We start from the raw sequence: 6,360 nt of genomic DNA, 5'->3' as shown, positions 1-6,360 counted from the left end.
GTTCTCCGCTCACTCCCCCTACACCGGTACAGTTCAAAACTACTAAAAGCGCAATAAATCAGTAACTAATTGCGCCAGAGACATTAAATTTTACCCCCGAGATGGTGTGAGAAGGCTTTATGGGAGCCGGGGTGAAAATTGGCCATGGGCGTGGCATCGCTTACTTTTCGTTGAAATAACCGCATAATTCTTATTAAATTTTAAATTTAATTTTATTTTCTTTCCTTCCAGGTCTCAAATCAAGAAGTAATTAATATAACGGGATACAATTTCGCACTAATAATTCCTTTAAGGTATGCCACCTTATGACCAAAAATTGTTCAAATCCAAGCAAAATTGTTCAAGCCCCTAAGTATATCTAATGCTGACTTTTGACCGAAAATATCGGTCAATCCCATACATTAAAATTCAGAGGGAATCTATTCCTGACAATAGTAATTTTGTGTATCAAAAATGGGTTAAATAGGATCAATATTTCCCTGAGTTCCCATGTACCTAATATCAATATTATCGAACTAAGTAAATATATATCTATTATCAGTGAGTGAATGAAACCCAAGGAACATTTTTTAATATATGTGTGTGACTACTTGTTTTTTTAACAAACCTTATGCCGAATATGTTGGTCAGTGTATGAGTTATATATTTTATATTTACATATATTTACATATAAAATATATAACTAAATTCGTCAGAGATATTAAATTTTACATGCGCAATGATACAAGGGGGCTTTATCCGAGCCGATGTCAAAACTGGACGATGCGCGCGGCACCGTCCACCTTTAGATGAAATCATATGCACCTCCGGACCTACTACACCAACACTTGTTTTCGCATGGTTTAGTGCGAATAGGTGAAATCGGATAAAAACCACGCCTACTCCCCACGTAACACAATTTAAATTCTTCTGATTTTTTATCTTTCTACATAGTATACAAAATAAGAACCAAATATTATATCCCGATAAAACTTTACATGAATAGAGCCTTATTCCCCCAAATCCAGAAAAGTGAGAGAGAAGAAGTGGGAGAAAATATTTTCCTAATAATAGAGGGAAGGAGTTGTAGAGAATACTTTCCTGGTAATAGTGTGTCTGTATGTCGAAAATTGAATGAATTGGGTCAATGCGTCCCTTATTTTGATCTTCGAACGATTATATCCCATATTTCTTTCCTAATGGTACACCTCTGTGCCTAAATGGATAAAATCGAGTAAAAACTCGTCCTAGCTCCCACATAACCAATATCACTATTTTCAAACTTCTTCTTGAATTTTGCCTTTATATATTTGTGGTGGTTTGGGAAATAACTTAGGGGAACTCAGAGAGCATCTGTCTCTCTTAATAATATGTACTGCATAATGGAGGATGGAGTCATGTGTAGAAATACACGCAAGTGAGGAAAGTTCTCTGATCGCCATTAACTTGAGAGTGGCCAGAAACGATTCTTTTATACATGGCACAAGCAGCTCACAACTTCCGGTCTTTGAACAAGTATCCTCTGGGTAGCCTAAGAACATCCGTTTGAAGGCGAGCTAAAGTGAGAAGGCGAAATATGCCCTCCACAGGGTTGAGCGCTGTGTTTGGGATCCGCCAGGAAAAAAACAGTACCAATGAAAACTAATCGACAGCCTCGGATGAGAGACCCTCCTTTCGATGCCGACCATGGCAACCGAAGTAAGGACTACGATTTAAGGTCATGCACCTGGAATGCCCGGTCCCATAATTGGGGAGGTGCCGCTGCTCAGCTGGTTGATGTTCTCGTTAGAATGAAGGCTGACATCACCGCCGGCCTGGAAATGCGATGGACGGGACAAGGACTGAGGCGAGTAGGTCCGTGTTGCATTTACTACAGTGGCCATATAAAGGAGCGCAAATTTGGTGTGGGATTCGTGGTGGGAGAGAGACTCCGTCTCCGAGTACTATCATTTACCCCAGTGGATGAACGTCTAGCAACAATCCGCATCAAAACGAAGAAACGACGGAAGGTAAGGACGATGTGACCAAAGATGCCTTCTATGAGCGCTTGGAACGCAAGGAATATATCATTGGCACAACCGTCGGTAAATTCAGCCTCCACAAGGAAACGTCCACAAATGAGTTAAGGGTGGTCGACTTCGCCGGGGCCCGAAATATGGTTTTTTGTAGTATTAGATTCCAGCACAAAAAATCACCAAGCTACCTGGCTGTCTCCGGATCGAAAAGCCGTGAATCAAATCAATCATGTTGCAATAGACGGAAGACACGTCTCCAGTGTTTTAGATGTGCGTACGCTCCGAGGTCCTAACATCGACTCAGACCACTATCTTTTTGCAGCCAAGACTCGCACTCGCATCTGTGCAGCAAAAAACGCACGTCAGCAAACACAAGGAAGGTTCGGCGTCGAAAAGTTACAATCAAAACAGATAACCGAAACCATTGGTTTTCGATAACTGCAAAAGAAAAGCTCGTACGTCGAGGAATGTGGAGAGAAAACAGACTACCTACCTCGCGACGATATGATCGACCTCAACACGTGCGGGATGGGACAGACAGAAAAAGAGAGAGGCCGAAATGCGTGAGTATGAAGAGCTTGACAAGCTAGCCGACAGGGGTAATGCTCGAAAATTCTACGAAAAAACGCGGCGGCTAACAGAATCGATCGATGCCGATGGAGCAGACGTTCCATTGCCCGACCATGAAGAAGTCCGAATAGCAATTACGCGTCTGAAGAACAACAAAGCGGCGGGGGACGATGGATTGCTGGACGAGCTATTCAAACACGGCGGCGAAGATCTGATAAGGATCCGCTTCTTTTAAAATATTGTCGGTTGGGCAACGATTGGAATTTACGTGTGCTCTGCTCAATCCACAATCTGCGCCAACTACCGTGGGATAAGTCTATTAAACATCGCGTATAAGGTTCTATAGAGCGTATTGTGTGAAAGATTAAAGCCCACCGTCAAGAAACTGATTGTAGTAGTAAAACCCTCAAAGGGTTTGGCGTTCGTAAGTGTCAGTTTTTTTTATGACCTTTTAAATTTTTTCTTATGTTATAGTGAACGAAAATTGGGTACCAAATATAGCGTGTAAAAGCTGCTACAACCGTCTAATGGATTGGGAAAAATAGATAATAGTGGTTTACGAGTTATGTTAAACTACGTTTTTGCCAAAATGTTACAACCAAGCGAAAAAACATCAAGATAAGGAAAACATTTAAAAGGTCATAAAAAAAAACTGACTTATACGAACGCCAAACCCTTTGAGGGTTTTACTATACTGACCTAGTACCATCACCCTGACTTGGAATTTCTCACCCCCCAGACAATAAACCCAAAAATGTTCCACAGTGTTATTAGAAGAGGTTACATCTACCGTTGAAACATTTTTATACTCTAAATGTCATTTTTTACACTGGTTCAGTTATAGAATTTAATACTTTGTGAATGAAGACAAATGAATATACTATATAAACAGTCAGACATTCGGAATACAATTCAACTCATCATCCTGATCAAATTAATATACCAACTGTTAGGTGAACAAAACTTTATGAATACAAAAAAATATATGAACGCTCATAATAAAAAATTTGTATAATTTGTATAAAATTTGAACCGCTTGTGGTCATTTTGTGTTCGGTTCTGTAAAAACTTAGCCTTGTCCTATTTTACTAGTCGTGACATAAATTTATAAATTTAACTTCCACTCAATGACATTTTAATAAATATTGATGTGTGATTTGTTTTTGTTGCAATATCTGGGTATTATTTGTTGAAGTCAAACGGAAAATTGCTAAAAAATGTTGCCAGCTCAACTTACAACACATATACAAACCCTCACAATGCTGTGAGCGACATTCAACTTTAATATTCATGAATATCATTTGCCAGTGCTGCCATGCTGCAATTCACATACACTGTGGTATATACAAACAGGAAATTGCAAATATGCCACTTTTTCCACCAACAATATCCGGCAGCGGTGGAGCAACCGGAAAAAATTACAAACACGCCCGAAGAAGTGGGCCAAGAAAAAAGCCGCACAAATTGAAAATAGTAGCCACAAAAAAGTAGTAAAGAGTACTAAAATAGCGGTAATGGCAGACGTGGTCGTACTTGCTGAAACTGTAAATACAAGGTAAGTGATAATGAAAAATTGTACAAAAATAACAATGACTAACAATAAGATCAAGGCAGCAAAGAAAAGCACACAAGAAAGTGATACGAAGACTAAAAAGTTCGCTAAAAAAGAGTCCAAAAGTTGGAAGAAAGTGCCGTGAAAATAATAGCTGAATTTGAACTCATCAATGACACCAAAGCGCGCCTGGAGCAGAGCAGCTTGCATAGCTGGCTGCAGCAGGTGTCCCAGCGCTGGTACGTCCGTCCGACCGTTTCGAGAATTGCAGAATTGCTGGCATTCGAGGCATGCGACGTGCCACACGTGCAGCAATCCTTAGCGAACAGCAGCCGGAAATGAAGAAAAACTCAAGCCAAATTGTGAGAAAAGGCAGAGAAGGGGAGAGAAAGAGGCGAAGCAACAGACTGTGTGGCAGACAACATACCGAACCAGCACCGACGTCAGCACAAGCAGCGCGGGAGGGTTGCACTAATAGACGGCAAACTTTGGGTTAAAAACTTAAATTGTCCGCGCCGTACATCTCGTCTTAGGCTAATATGCAGCAGAGATGTTGAAGGGATGACATTTTGAGTATGGCACGAAGGTATTTATGTATCGTGTGCACTCGTACTCACAAGCCAGCATAACTTTCTGCCAGGAAAACACACACACAGCCAAGTTTTCTTTCCAAGTCTCCTATTTGCAGGAGTGTGTGTGTGTGCTGATTGTTGCATCAATTGCGCATTTTTGCGGCACACCTGATGCACTTGGAAAATGTCATTTGCGGTGAGGTACGCCATTGCTGTGCGCAGCAGGCATTAGATGCACACACTGTCTTCGGTGCTATGAAATGCTACGTAGGTGGCAAGACCATGCCACAAAGTTGGGCGCATACATAAAGTGACGAGTGCGAGGCTGTGTGGCAGTGGAAACTTTTAAATTGCCAGGTTTGCGTACACGCAAAAGCAATCTTAGCCATAAAAACTGATTCGGGTGAACCACAAGAGGAAAAAAAAGCGCGGGTTGTCGCTGGCAGATCTCGCGTATGACACAGGTATCGTAATCTTCAATGTAGTCATATTTAAACGAAGTTCAACAGTGTCGGGAAATCTAAATATTAATGCATCGTAAACTTTTATGGCGCCCTTACTTGTGTGGCAGCCGAAGTTATCTTTCAAACAAACTTACGTATGAAAATGTAAATGAAATAATATTAAATCAAATACACACATATTCCTAAGGAAGTATTAGGTATATAGTATATCGTGACACTTTTTCAAGTAATTCTAAGATAAATCAACCGTTTTTGGAGAAGGCTGCTTATATACATACAAAACTACAAGGATACTAAGTTAGCGAGGTATCGTTAAAGATGTGGAACTTTCGTTTCAGTCCGGAAAATGGAAGGGCAATTAAGGCTTTTAGTGTTTTAACTGAAATTCTGTCAAAGGATTGTCTCGACTACCGGTCCGTTTATGGAGACGTATTGAGAAAAAAGTCAGTTCGAAACTAGACGCCAAAACTTATGAATAACGAAAATAAATGATGTAAAACATCTTTTTTGAAGAACCGAGTTCAAATCTTCTATGTTTACTTGCGCTCTGGGCAAAAAATAGTAAGACTTTGCACATGGTTAAATAGCTTTGTTCAAAATACAGTTAAAAACTACTAAAAGCGTAATAAATTAATAACTAATTACGTTATACGTGGCATTTTTCTTATACTCCTGCGTCACAGTGTGAAAATTAGCGAAATCCGAATACAACTACGCCTACTTCCCATAGAACACAATTTCAAATTCCATTTCATCATTTCACTTTCTAGTACCCAAATCACCATGTAATAAAAACTTTGCAATTATAATCCCTTTAAATAATGCCACTTTATCACCAAAAATTGTCTAAATCCAAACAAAACTGTTCAAGCTCCTAGTAGTTGAATCGGATTAATACTTCCCTGAGCCCAATATGCCTAATATAAAGACTTTCGAACTTTTAAGTGACTTTATGCTGGTTATATCGGCCAATATTTGAGTTATCTCAATGAAAATGACAGAACATATTTTACACATAACATTTTATCTTTGTGCCTAAAATATATAGAATTGGACGAAAACTTGACCTACCCTCCATATAACTAATGTTACCAGGATTTTCGAACATACGGCCGCCTTTGTTCTATATGGTTGGCAATTGCCCCCAATTCCGATATACTACATTTGTATAATGATTTTCGTTTTTCTGACAAATCTTATGCCGAATT

The sequence above is a fragment of the Bactrocera neohumeralis genome, chromosome 6 (assembly GCF_024586455.1).
Source record: "Bactrocera neohumeralis isolate Rockhampton chromosome 6, APGP_CSIRO_Bneo_wtdbg2-racon-allhic-juicebox.fasta_v2, whole genome shotgun sequence".
Classification (NCBI taxonomy): Eukaryota; Metazoa; Arthropoda; class Insecta; order Diptera; family Tephritidae; genus Bactrocera; species Bactrocera neohumeralis.
The sequence above is the reverse complement of the archived record's forward strand: the minus strand, read 5'-3'. Positions refer to the sequence as shown.